Consider the following 14,884-nt stretch of genomic DNA (forward strand, 5'->3'; position numbering starts at 1 on the left):
TTTTTTTCTCTCCAGCCCCTCCTCCCTCCCCCACCTACCCCCAGATAGTTCCTTCATCTGTCTGTGCATCTTCTATAGGAGACCCTGGGAACTAACTCGGTCCTCCCATTTGTGAGGTGTGTGCCCAACCACTTGAACCATATCCACTCCCTATTCTGTTGCATCAGCTTGTTCATGTGCTTGTCTTCTTTAGGAGGCACCAGGAACTGAACCTGGGACCTCCTATGTGGGAGGTGGGCACCCAGCTGCTTGAGCCATATCCACATACCTGAATCTGTTTTATTTATTTATTTATATTTTATTTTTATTTATTTCTCTCCTCTTCCCCCCCCCCCCAATTGTCTGCTCTCTGTGTTCATTTGCTGTGTGTTCTTCTGTGACCACTTCTATCCCTATCAGCGGCACCGGGAATCAGTTTCTTTTTGTTGCGTCATCTTGTTGTGTCAGCTCTCTGTGTGTGCGGCTCCACTCTTGGGCAAGCTGCACTTTCTTTTGCTCTGGGCGGCTCTCCTTACGGGGCACACTCCTTGCGCGTGGGGCTCCCCTACGCGGGGGACACCCCTGCGTGGCACAGCACTCCTTGTGCGCATCAGCACTGCACGTGGGCCAGCTCCACATGGGTCAAGGAGGCCCGGGGTTTGAACCGCAGACCTCCCATGTGGTAGGCGGATGCCCTATTCATTGGGCCAAGTCCGCTTCCCCTGAATCTGTTTTTATTGGTTGATTTTTCTCTTCATTACTGTCATATTTCCTGCTTTTTTGCATGCCTGGTAAATGTTTTTATAGCTTTTTATTTTGAAGTAATTTTAAACTTGCAGGAAGCTGCAAAAATAATACAGAACCCATACAGAGAGCTCCAACATTTCCACTGTCCCTCATACACATTACCCATACACTCATACACCACCAACTAAAATGTCTTTGAGTGTATCTCTTTGTACAGCTTAGTGGTTGCCCTAGGTATTACATTATATATACTTAATAGTCTACTAGTATCATCATTTTATCAGTTCAAGTGAAATATAGAAACCTTACCTCCCATTACCCTCCCTGTTTATGATTTGTCTTAAATATTTCCTCTACATGCATTTAGAATTACATCAGATAATGTTATTATTTCTTCAACCATCAAGCATAATTTAGAAAATGCAAAAGGAGAAAGGAAGCCTATTTATCCATATTTTTGTTAACTGTGTTCTTTCCGTCCTGATTTTTGGACTTCCTTCTTTTATCATTTCCTCTCATTTAGAGTGCTTCTTTTAGCCATTCTTTTAGAATAGGTCTACTGACAATAAATTTTCATTCTTTTCCTTTTCTAAGAATGTCTTAATTTCCCCTTCATTCATGAAGGATATTTTCACTGGATATAGGATCCTACATTGACAGTTATTTTCTTTCAGAACATGAAAGATGTTGTACCACTTCCTTCTGTCCTTCATGGTTTCTGATATAAAACCCACTGTTATTCTAATTATTTCCCCCCATAGGTAATGTGCCACTTGCTTACTGCTTACAGAATGTTCTCTTTGCCATTAGTTTTCAAACTTTGACTATAATACGTCTTGCTGTGGATTTCTTTTAGCTTATCCTGTTTGGTGTTTGCTCGGCTTCTTGAAGCTGTAGGTGTGTGTCTCTTGTCAAATTTAAGAAGTTTTCAGCCATTATTTCTCTGAGTCCATTTTTAGCATGCCCTCCATCTCCTCTTTTTCCAGGACTGCAGTGACATGAACGTTAGCTCTTTTCTTATAGTCCTGCAGGTCTCTGAAGCGCTGTTCTTTGTTTTGTTTTGTTTTTTGGGGGGGTTGTTTGTTTTGTTTCAAGTTTCTCTCTGTTGTTCTATATTTCAGTTCACCAGTTCTTTCCTCTTACTCCCTTTAGTCTTTGGTTGAGCTCATCCACTGAGTTTTTTGTTTCAGTAACTATTTTTCAGTTCTAAAATATCTGTTTAGAAATGCTCATTCTTTTTATCTTCTCTTTATTTGTTTAGATTTTATATTTCTTTGCTGAGGCTTTATTTTTTTCATTTGTTTTAGACATGTTCTTAATTATTCATTGACGCATTTATCATAGTCTGACATCTCTGTCATCTCAGTGTTGGCACCTATTATCTTTTTTAATTTGGTTTGAGAATTTCTTGATTCTTGGTATGAGAAGCAATCTTCCATTGAAATCTGGAGATCTGAGTTATTATATTTTGAGAATAGCTAATACTTAAACTTTATGTTTTAGCTAGTTTTCTCTGACACCAGTCTAGCAAGAGTAGAGGGGTCCTCATTACTGCTAGGGTGGGGGGTTGTTAGAAATTCAAGTCTGACTTGCATTGACACTCAAGGGTGGAGGCTCCTTACTGCTGCTGGACAGGACTGAAAATTCTGGCCAGGAGGGGTAGAAGTTCCTCTTTGATGCTTACCATGTCACCTCCACAGATACTATGGGATGGGAGATGTTATTGTTGGGCATTGTTGAAAGTCCTGACTCTTCACTACACCTCCTTTTACACCATCCCCATGGGGAAAGGGAGATAGAAGTCTAGGCTTCCTATTATGATCACTACTGAAACCTTGCTGTAGAACGAGATCTGATTACCATCTGGCAGGATGAAAGTCCCAACTTCCTACTTGGTCTTCTCTTACATCATCCTAGTGGCAAAGGGATTGTCAGAGTGCTTGATTACAGTTGGTGAGGGTGAAAGTTTAGGCTGCCACTCAGCCTTTGCTGGTATTGGTGGAGGTGAGACCACAGTTTTTCTGTGGTGTTTGGCTGAAGTAGAGCCATTGTTTTCTGAAAGTATTCTGTCTTGTTAGGCTTCCTTTTTCATGATCCTTTATCTAGAGAGAACAGGCTTTTGGTTGGGACTCCTGTTATCTGTGCCTATTGGTGTTTCTGGGTTGACAATTTGGAGACTCCTACTCCAAGTCTGGGGTATATGTGGCAAAAAGAAAACCCAGGAAACTCATCACTGTGTCATTCCTAGGGTCCTGAGGTCCTTAACCTTCTTATCTCAGCCTTTTGTAGACTACTTATGTTTGTTTTGTATATAATGTACATAATTTTAAATTATTCTTTGCAGGAGAATTAGGGAAAAGTAAATCTACTCCATCTTCCCAGAAGCAAAAATCACTAATTGGCAGTTTAAATTACATAAATAAATACTGCTTTATTAAAAATAAAAATTACAAACAATTTTAAAAAGAAAGGCCAAAAGTCATGTGAAAATAATATGATCTCAGAATGAAAAGCATTAAAAAATAATCTCGGGGCTGAACCGGCATTGATGCTACCCCACAATTTGGCCGTCGCGCTCCACTCTGGCGACATCATGGTGGCGTACTGGCGACAGGCTGGGCTCAGCTACATCCGATACTCCCAGATCTGTGCAAAAGCAGTAAGAGATGCACTGAAGACTGAATTCAAAGCAAATGCTGAGAAGACTTCTGGCAGCAGTGTAAAAATTGTGAAAGTGAAAAAGGAATAATCTACCCTGACTAAAGCTTGAAATGCTACATGTTGAAGGTAAAGATGTGTGGGCATATGTTATGGCATATTGAAAGCAGTCTGGCTCCATGGAGAAAAAAAATACCTGTCTTGTTCATATATTGACAATGCCAATAAAATGAAGTGTGATTCACAAAAAAAAAAAAAAAAAAATCTCATTTCTGACCTCCCTGAGCGACATAATTTTTATTAATAGCAAAAATAAAATTATTTTCATTGCATTCTCTTTTCCGTGGGAATGACATGTGGTTGAAAACAAAAAGATTACTAAGAATATAATATTATTTAAATGTGGCAGAGCTATTGAATAGGTCTTAAAAGTATAACAGACTTTTATCAGTTATCACAGTTAATTTAATGGGTGACTGTTTGTGTTCTGTCTCCTTGATATTCTTCTTTAGCCCACAAAAAGCACCATGAACAGTGTCACTGTCAATTGTTACATAGTTATCAAATCATATTTTAAGTTATAACTTTTATGTAATTATTTAACAAGTTGACTTTCCGTAAGATTTTTACTTCTTAGTTTACTTTATATTGGAATGTGTATTCTAGAATTATCTTGTAGTTTGCATTTGTCATTTCTCTTTGTGTTAAAGGATATTATTCCCTTAAATTAAAAAAAAATTTGTACTGCTCAGTGTTAAAATCTCTTGTACAGAAAACTTGTCAAATCCCAGACCCTTGTAGCATGCATAGCGGTAACGGTTCTCATAGAAAGTGATAATATTGTATATGTGGATATTGCATAATGGGCTTTATTTGGAAAGGATGATGTCAGTGCGTGGGATGGCCTGAAGGAGTTATTAGAAGAACATAAGACTTTTGACTGCTTGTATTTCTTAATAAATGCCTTACTGTTGAAAACATTTATTTGTGTTTGCACTGGAATGAACCTTAGTTTTCCTGGCTTAGCCTAGAGATTTAAAGAAATAAGTCCAACTGTCATAACTACGTAGCCGAATAGAATAAAATATTAAACATTTTTCTCCTTGGTAAAGTAAATGATAGAGAGGTCAGGAAGTAAAGAAATTAGTAAGCAACTGATATTCCCTGTTACACAATTGTGAGACTAATTTTTGAGGTACAACATTCAAGAATACCTGGATTTTTTGTTTCTATAATTTGTCCATTATTCATTTAGTTGCTGAGAGGTACAGGATATTTTTGTTAGAAAAGCCAATACTTTTAGAGAGAAATTTTTAAGGTACCTATCACTAAAAAGAGACATTACATTTTTTTTCTACTTTGAGTAGTATCCATTTGCTTTTTAATTCATCTTGTAGAGGTGGTGGTGTGTTTGTTATCTGGCCTGGTATATAGGTTTGTCTCTTACAACATTTTCTTTATCAAGGATCCTTTCTTATACTTCCCTTTATGGAGCCTACATTTTAAAAAGGTTATTAATTAATTTCTTAGCAAATTGACTTTGTTACTTCAGAAATAATTTTCCAATTTGTAATAAGAAGCATAAAATAGCTAATTAGAGATTTGATCAGCATGAAATACCCTGTGTTAGCACACAGTTTGCCTAATTCTTGCAATTAAACTTGACCTTTTAATAAAGCCAAGTATTGTGTTAGATGCTAAAGACAGAAAGCTCTAGGTCTCAAGGAAGTTAAAATGAATGAATTTCAGTACCATGTAATAATTGCTACGTTGGCATAACAGAAGAAATACAGTGGGAGAATACTTGAATGCCTAGATAAGTCAAGAGAAATATAATGAAGTTGTGCTTGTGATGGATCTTGAAATAGGGTCAGGAGTTTGCTAGGTTTTCAAGCTAGGGAGAGAGCTTGATTTTCAGTATTTCTTCCTTTGAGGGGCTTCCTAGGATTGGGAATCACTTGTATATATGACTCTGAAAAGCTGGAGGGTGGAGAAGATCAGCTCCTGTGAATGAGAGAGATTAAGATGATTGTTATAAGCTTATATAAGATATGTGTATAGTAAGAAGTATCTAACTATATATATATAACTATATATATATCTATATATATATATAACTATATATATATATATGATAATAACCAATCCACAATGGCCAAAACATCTATATTTTGCATAAGAGATTTGGAATGAGTGCCCCTCAGTTTCTTTTCCTAAGGGCCTTAGGTAACCTCCTCCTTCAGGAATTGCTAAAACTCTGAAGAACTCTATTTAGAATTGAACAAGTTCAAGCTGACCTGTTGTAAGTGTGAGGAACTCAGCTTAAACTAAAAATATTTATTAAGTGGCTCAGCTGGATTTAATTTTCTTTGGTTGGGTGAGAAAAAGTGATCCCAGGCACCTTCAGAAAAAAGGTGCTTAAGGCACCTCTAGGAAGAGTTTAGAATGGTGATTGCCCTGGTATGATCATATGCAAGTTTGTTTTGTAAATCCACAAATTTTACTATACATTTATTGTTTATATATGTTCATGTATGAATGCTATATTTCAATAAAATTTTGTTGAAGCCCACCACAAAACTTAGTTGCTTAAAACAAAAACAAAGATTGGTGATTGTGTAGCCAGTTTTTCCCTAGGTTTTGACTAAGTTACAAGAAATGAATGTGTTAAATCAAGCTTACCTGGAGGAAATAACCTATCCTAATACTCAGATAAAACACCTGAAGAAACTAACAAAAAGTTCTTGTGCATATAAGCACCGTTTGACTTCCCACTCTTATTTCCTCTGTATAAAAAGGACCCAAAAATTCTATTCAGGGCTTGGTTTTTATCAGGACAAGAAGTCCGCGGAATCTGGCTGGTTGACAGAATTCTTGTGTCCTGGCCTTCAATACCGTGTACACCCAACTTCTCTCTGCCACTGAGGGGTACCAAGTAGAAAGGAAGGGCCTGAAAAGTGATAAAGTGGGCTGATTTACAGACTACAGTTCCCCATTACAAATTATAAATGCCCAGGTTTTACTTCTGTGCTGTTGCAGGCAGGGGGAAGAAGGCGAGAGCAGGGGTAGAGAAGGCAAGACTGGTTTGGCCTTTGCTCTTGCTTTTTGAACCATTAATTATTCCTCCCCTTTGCTAGTGACAGGGGAGGAGTACCAGCTGTTTGCTGTTTTAATTCATTACCCCACCTATTAATCCCTGGGGATGACACGATGATAAGGCTCCCTGGAGAATATCTGGGGGATCTCCAGGCTTCTGGAGGAATTTCATTCTGAATGGGATTTCTTGCAGGGGTCTTCCAGCAGTCATCTTGGGGGTGCCAATGGTCACATGTTCAATGGTGGCAGTTTTTCTGCCAGGTTCCACATCCGTTTCTTTATTCCTTAACTAGCCTGCCTCAATTACAGTTGTCTGACTACATCTGCAAGAATTTGAGCAGACACTCATAGCCTGGCTTCTCAGAACAAATAAAGAATTCGTTGAGCTAAACAATGAAACAATACTTAGATATTTATAAACATTTTCTTTTAAAAGATTTAAGTTATTAACAAACTATTGTGTTATAAGGAGTCTAGTGTTTCTAGAGCTGGCCCATGCGCAGTGCTAATGCATGCAAGGAGTGCCGTGCCATGCAGGGGTGTCCGCCGCGTAGGGGAGCTCCACGTGCAAGGAGTGCACCCAGTAAGGAGAGCCTCCCAGTGCAAAAGAAAGTGCAGCCTGCCCAAGAATGGTGCCACACAGACCTAGAGCTGACACAAGAAGATGGCGCAACAAAAAGAAACAGATTCCCGGTGCTGCTGATAAGGATAGAAGGGGTCATAGAAGAACACACAGCAAATGAACAGAGAGCAGACAACTGGGGAGGGGAGGGAGGGAAGGAGAGAGAAATAAATAAAAAATAAATTAATTAACTAAAAAAAAAAGAACAAGGCAGGTGAACTGTAATTAGAAATTTCAATAATCCTGTGCAATATTTTGGCTGAACATTATAATGGAAAATGTAGATTATGATCATGAGTACTTACTATGTGCCAGGAAAAAGTTTACCTGTGCTAATCCACTTAATCATTACAACATTATGAGATTAAATTTATTTCACTTATCCCAAGTTTACAGATGAGAAAACTGAAGCATAGGATGTTTACATAATTTGCCCAAGGTCATATCGTCTGTAAATGGCAAAGCCAAGGAAACAAACTCTAGACTCCACAGTCTGTTCCCTTAAACCTATATGCAAAACTGCCTCTCTAATGCTATATGGAAGTTAAGTTACATAAATAGCTGGGAAGAAATGCCATTTCAATTAAATGTTTCCCGAAAGCTTTTTTTCCCTTGCTTAAAATCCATATTGGTCCAGGATCGAATCCTGGTGAGTCCTAGAGGAGAAAAATGGGAAGAGAAGACCAAAAAGAAAAACAGATACAGAAGATCACACAGGGAATGGATACAGACAAAAATAGCAGGATGGGGGGAGGGGGAAGAATAAAATAAATAAATCTTTAAAAATCCATATTGGGAAGCAGATGTGGCTCAGGGGACTGGGCTCCCACCTACCACATGGGAGGTCGCTGGTTCAGATTCTAGTGCCCCCTAAGAGGACAGCAAGCTGGCATGATGGGTGGGTGTGGCAAGCTGACACAGTAAGAGACACAAGAAAATAAAACATAATGAGAGATGCAACAAAGCAGGGAGCAGAGGTTCCCAGTGCCTCCAAAAGAAGACAGCAAACTGAAGTGCCAGGCAGGTACAGCAAGCTGATGCAGGAAGATGACACAACAAGAGATGTGGGGAGTAAAAGCATAGTGGGATTCACGGTAAAGCAGAAAGCGGAGGTGGTTCAAGCAATTAGGCACCTCCCTCCCACATTAGAGGTTCCTGTTTCGGCTCACGGTGCCTCCTAAAGAAACAAGGAAGACAACAGACATAGCAAGTGCAAAACAACACGTGGGTGAGGAGAAATAAATAAAATAAGTCTGAAAAAAAAAAGAATCCATATTGGTCTTATGGCTTTGGATTCCATGTTGTCCCCTGAAAATAGGAGTTATAACCACTCCTAATAAATAAAATTGTCAAGTTTTTTTGAACAGTTAGTGAGAAAGACAGACCTAGAAAAAAGTACCTCTTAGCTTGCTTCTTACTTGAAAAAAGGTAAAATAATTGAAAGCATCCTGCTGAAAGTGCTGGGGTGGAGATTCTGAAATGTTACAGAGGTTCAGATGGTAATAAATGGTAAAGCTAGAACTAAAATCTGATGATATAACTCTCTTTTAAGAAATTATCTTTCTCTCAACTGTGTTGTTTCAGGATAGTTTGTAAAGTTTTTGAAAACTCTTTATTGGCAGTATATGATGAGCAGTATTTCAAGGTGAAAGAAAATAGCCAGAATTTAATCACAATTAAGGGTGGTTGTTGTTGACTCTAAAACTGGTTCTGTTTTCCAGGCTTAGGTGAACCCAGAATCCATTTTAGGCAGAAATCCATACTCTTTCCTGAGTAAGCTAAGAGGTTCTTTTAAGGTGGTTGGTCTTTTTTTTTCCCTACATTATTTGAACAGGAAAAATTTGTAATGTATCTAATGATAGCTAAAAAGCAACAAAGGGAGAAAAATGAAATTATGTGGAAAATTGCTGGAATATATATATCTATGTGCTTTGTGTTAGTACATACACTTCCTTTCTCATTAAGATCTAAGATGAATACTTATGATTTTGTTGACATATATTTCTTGACTTCAACTAATGTAAGTCTCATGACAGCCACGTGTTTTATGGTGATTTAAATCCAAGTTCATTAACTACCCTTTCTGTCTTCCAAGTTAGTGCAGGTTATAGTTTCTCCAAATTTTCTGCTATAATATAACTATAGTGCCCCTTTTTCTAGTCCTCAAAAGTAATTTCATCACTGCTCTTCCAGCACAGTAAGTCCTCTTAGGGCTACTTCCTGGTACCTGGTCCTAAAACCAGTGCCAGAGTTTTAGTTTTTTGTTGCAGCAGCACTCCACTTCCAGGTATCAATTTCTGTTTTGGTTATTTATCTAATGCCATGTAACAGATCTACCCCAAAGCACAGCAGCTTAAAAAAACAAAACAAAACAAACCAACAACAACAACCAAAAAAAACAGCAGTCATTTAGTCTGCAATTTCCCTTGGAATTGGTGTTTTTCCCTCTGCTACACACACCCAAATCCAGCTTTCCATAGAAGTTTCTGTTACACTGGGTGAAAAATAGCTGGTTCCAAAACTGGGGCAAGGAAGTTACAAGATAAGCCTGGAACATCTTGTTATGCCAGAATATAAGGAAATGGACAAGAATCTGAAGGGGGCATATCAAAAGACACGGGAGCCGCCTGAAGGGAGAGTCCCCATAGTCAAATCTAGGACATTTTGACCATCAAAATAAAGAATGCAGTAATGGATGATAACCCATGGAATAAAATAAAAATTGAAAGTCCATGCAGATAGTAGATAAATTGATAAGTGGCATATATTTAAACATGAAGAGAAGGATGTCATCAATTAAAATGATTTTTTACTTCAGAATGTAAAAAAAGGTCCAAAGTCATTCCTTTATATATTCCTAAAATAGCACATACACTTTATTTTATAGTTTTAACCCATCTCAGCCTTGTAAAAAAATTATAGCTATAATTTGATACATATAATATATAGTTTATGTATTATAAATAGATTTGTTTTCTTTTTTTAAAATGCTTATTTACTAGAAATAAATTATTTTCTCTCCCAACCAAGTTTTTTTGGCAAGTTGCAAAATAAATTATTTTCAGTTGAGGTTATATAATATTTCTTCAAACAAAAAGTTATGAGAGTAAAATTGTGTCTTGGACCTTTTTTACTGTTAATAATGTTGTATTCTTATTGTGTGGATAGAGGACAGGTTATCTTACTCATTTCTGAGTCTACAGTTTCTGTTTCATCCGTTTGTTTACTTGTTCTTTGAACGAGTATTTTATTCAGCATATATGACTTGCTCTCTCCTGGCTGCCAAGTATACTGTATAGAGAGTTGAACAAAACAAACATAACTCCTACCCTAGTGGCATGGTAGGGAATAATTAAATATTTGCTCTGTGAGTCTAGAGTGATCATTCTTGTGCAACCCCTGCCTCCAAAATAAACCGTGTAGATCTGAATGTTCCATAGTTTGGGATTAATGTTAGGAATTTTTCTGTTTTTTAGGCTTTTTTCTTTAACATATTATTTTAAAAACTTACACAGTACCTTTCAGATGAGTTTAACTTCAAGGATAGGATTTTTGTAAATTAGGAAAATAACCAGTAGTTTGATTGCAAAATAGATGCTTGAAACTTTTTTCATTCATATATTTCTTTTAGCTAATTGAAACTTCAGTGATATTTTCCTTTTTCAGAAGTTTTCTCATATTTTTATCAGGCAAAAATAGACTTTTTCTGCTTTGGTCAACTGAATGATATGTCCAAGGGCTATGCCAAAGATTGCTATATTTGTTCACTTACATCACAGGCATTAGAAAAAAAGATAGTGGCTGGAAGAAGGCCAAGGCCACATTCATGATTTAATACATAGAAATAACTTAATATCTTCATTGCAAAATTGTTTATGATTTAGTTTGAGACTTTTTACAATAATTGAGTTTGTAATCTGGAACAATTTACGGTTTATTTTACTGAACTAGAGGGAAATTTAGGCTTATTTGTGTGACAATTAGTGTTATCTGTATCACAATGATACAGTAATTTCTCCAGTTATTTAACATTACTGAAATATAAGAAAACTTTTGAACTATTTTTGTGAAAATCTTTAGAAAATATTTTCTACATTTTCTTGCCTTTTAAAGTAGAGTATACTGAACATAACATTACTTATTTTGGGGAACCAAATATTATTATAAATTATTTTAAAGGAGCGGGTGTAGCTCAGTGGTTGGGCACATACTTCACATGAATGAGGTCCCAGGTTCAATCTCTGATACCTCCTAAAAAATTTTTTTTGTGTTGTATTGCAGTTTGGGGGATTTTGTTATTTGTTTTTTTTTTTTTCCTCTTCTTGTCAACCTTATGAAGCAGGTGTTATGCTTCCCTAAAACTAAATAAATAAATAATGGAATCGTGTGGTGTTTGCGCTTTAAAGTATACAAAGTAATTTTCCATGCGTTATTTTATTTGATTCTTAGAATAATCGTAAAGGACAATGACAGAGGAAATGAAGAGAAATGAGTGGTTTCAAGATATAGTTGTACAAAGAAACTGACAGTGTTTGATGATAGGATTAGATTGGGGAAAAGAAAACGGTGTCACTTAGCATTACAGAATTCTGACTTAAGCAATTGGATGGGCAAAAGCATCATGTACTAAGATAGAGAATATTGGAAAATAAACATATTTTCAAGGATAAGGCATTAATGTAAAATTAGTCCTCAAGGGCTAAGAAATTTATCCCCCAATGGAAAAACATGAGATAATTTTCAAGCATGCAGTTTACATACAAACTCAGAACACTACCTATACATGCTAGTTTCCTATGTCAGTATAGTTGCCAACCCAGATGAGGTCAAATTTTGTATGTCTTTATTTCCTTAGTTTAGACTTTAAATGATTAGTGAAATTGGAAGTATCAGTCACTGGTCTAGTTAAACAGTTTATTATTTTTAACACAGTTGACAAACTGATGTTCGTATAGTAAGAAAGAAAAACAAGAATAGATACTTAAAAGGTAGTAAACTGATTTTCCTACAAATAACGTGACCCTTTTAAAAAATCCAGATATATTGGGTAGTTATGTTAAGTATAAATAAAGAGTCTCGTTATAGATTATCAGACAATTTGTCCCCCACCCATGGCTCCCTCATCTGTTTGCTTGTTTTTGCTTGTTGTCGGCTCATTTCTTCTTCAGGAGGCACTGGGAACTGAATCCAGGAGGGAGGGGGGTGCCCAATTCCTTGAGCTGTATCTGCTCCCCACTCGTGTTGTTTTACTTGTTGTCTTGCTCATTGTCTGCTTGTTGATTTGCTCATTTTTTTTCCTCATTGTTTGCTCATTTTGCTAGATGTCTGCTCACTGTTCATTGTTTGTCTTCTTTAGGAGGCACTGGGAACCAAACCCTGGACCTCCCACATGGGAGGTGGGTATCCAACAGCCTGAGCCACATCTGCTCTTCAGACAATTTTTAAAAAGCAGAATCTATTTATGTACAGTTTATAAGAAACACATTCAAAACATGAGGCTGCAGAAAGGTTGAATCTAAGGATAGAAAAAGATGTTCTATGGAAATACCTAGTAAGTTTTCTATGCTGTATGACAAATTGCCACAAACTTAGGGACTTGAAGTATCTCATGGTTTCTGTGGGTCAGAAACAGCTTAGTTGTGTCCTTTGCAAGGCTGCAATCAAGGTCTTGTCCAGGGCTGAGTTCTCACCTCAAGACTGCGCTGGAGGAAAGCAAATTTGGCTCAATGGATAGAGTATCTGCCTACCACATGGGAGGTCCAAGGTTCAAACCCAGGGCCTCCTGACCCTCGTGGTGAAGCTGGCCCACACACAGTGCTGATGCACACAAGGAGTGCCATGCCATACAGGGGTATACGCATTGTAGGGAAGCCCCACCTGCAAAGAGTGCACCCTGTAAGGAGAGCCACCCAGTGCGAAAAAAGTGTAGCCTGCCCAGGAGTAGGGCTGCACACATGGAGAGCTGATGCAACAAGATGATGCAACAAAAAGACACAGATTCCTGGGGCCACTGACAAGAATACAAGCTGACACAGAAGAAAACACAGCGAATGGACACAGAGGGGGGAGCAGGGGGAAAGGGAGAGAAATAAATTTTAAAAATCTTTTTAAAAAAAAGACTGCACTGGAGAATATTCTACTTCCAAGCTCCCTCAGGTTGTTGCAGAATCCATTTCCTTGCAACTGTAGAATTTATATCATTTTGATTTTTTAAAGCCAGCAACAAAGAGAGACTCTGGAGCAAGTCTGCTAGCAAGACAGTGTATTATCTAATGTAAGATAATCACAGAAGTTACATCCTATTCCTTTTCCATATTCCATTGGTTAGATGCAAGTCACAGGTCCCAACCACAGTCAGGAGAGGGAGGGGTTGTACAAGGGCATGAACACCAAGAGGCAGGAATCTTTGGAGACACAGCATTGCTAGGGATAATAGGGGCATCTCCTAATTACAAAAGATTCAATTCACCAGGAAGATAAAATAATTTAAAATTTTATATATCCCTAAGAGAGAAAGGAAGGGACGGAGGGAGGAAGGAAGGAAGGAAGGGAGGAAGGGTTGAAAGAATTACAGGGACAAATAGATAAGATGACTGAATAACAATAGAAGGTTGTAGAACATGCTGATCCAAAAAAAAAAAAAAAACAACACAAAATAAGGATATAGGAACCTTGAACAATGTAATCAAACAAATATAACATAATAGACATATTAGATAGAACATTTCCAAAGCAAAATACACTTTTTTTCAGACTCACATGGAATATTTACAGAAATTGACCATATGATAGATCATAAAGTCTCAACAGATGTCTAAGGATTGGAATCTCAGAGAATATTCTCTCACCACAATACAGTTGCTAAAAATCATTAACAAAAAGGTAACTAGAATATTCTTTGATATTTGGAAATTAAACAATATGTTTCTAAAAGAATGAGTCAAAGAATTCATAATGGAAATTAGAAAATATTTATTAGATAATAATTAGAATAAAATTCCAATAAACTGTTTTATACTACTTAAAATGCTCATGAGATAGAGCTAAGGTTTTATTAGTAGGGGACTTTATAGCTTTAAATGCAAATATTTGAAAAGAAGTCTAAATATTCATGGGCTAAGTATCCATTTCAAGAAATTAGAGAAAGAATAGCACAACCTCTTTCCTCAAATAGAAGAAAGATGATATAAATAGGAGCAGAAATTAATAGCATTAAAAAAATACAATGAATAGGGTTAACAAAGCCAAAGTTGGTATTTGAAACACTACTGATACTGATAACACTACTGAAAACACTACTGATACTGATAAACCTCTTATGAGATTGTTCAAGAAAAAAAAGAAGACAAATAACCAAAATAGAGGACATCACTACAAATGCTGTAGATAATTAAAAGATGGGTGATCTTATGAACAGCATCATATCAATAAATTGAAAATTCTGGTAAAATGACAAACTCCTAGAAAATTATAATATAAAACTACCTCAAGAAGAAATATAAAACCTGAATAGTCTTATAAGTATTAAAGAAATTCAATCTTTAGTGAAAAGTCTCCCTTCTAGGAAAACTCCAAGCCCAGATGGTTTCATCAGTGAGTTCTGGCATGGCTTTTTAAACAGGAGATCATTTGAAATCTTTATAAACCCGAAAAAAGAAAAAGAGAATACCCGCAAGAATTTTATGAGACCTACACAACCTTGATATCAAACACTGACATGATTAATGAAAAAGGAAAATTAAAGTTCAGACTCATTCATGATCAAGGCTTTCATGTAAAAAT

The 14,884-nt window shown here is 36.8% G+C and overlaps 1 protein-coding gene across 7 annotated transcripts in view; it reads left to right on the forward strand.

Annotated features, from left to right (window-relative positions):
- LRCH3 (leucine rich repeats and calponin homology domain containing 3) overlaps nt 1–14,884 on the forward strand; it is a 129,127-nt gene that overhangs the window by 35,885 nt on the left and 78,358 nt on the right. The gene's annotated exons all lie outside the window — the stretch shown is intronic.

The sequence above is a fragment of the Dasypus novemcinctus genome, chromosome 4, assembly GCF_030445035.2.
Source record: "Dasypus novemcinctus isolate mDasNov1 chromosome 4, mDasNov1.1.hap2, whole genome shotgun sequence".
In the NCBI taxonomy this organism is placed as follows: Eukaryota; Metazoa; Chordata; class Mammalia; order Cingulata; family Dasypodidae; genus Dasypus; species Dasypus novemcinctus.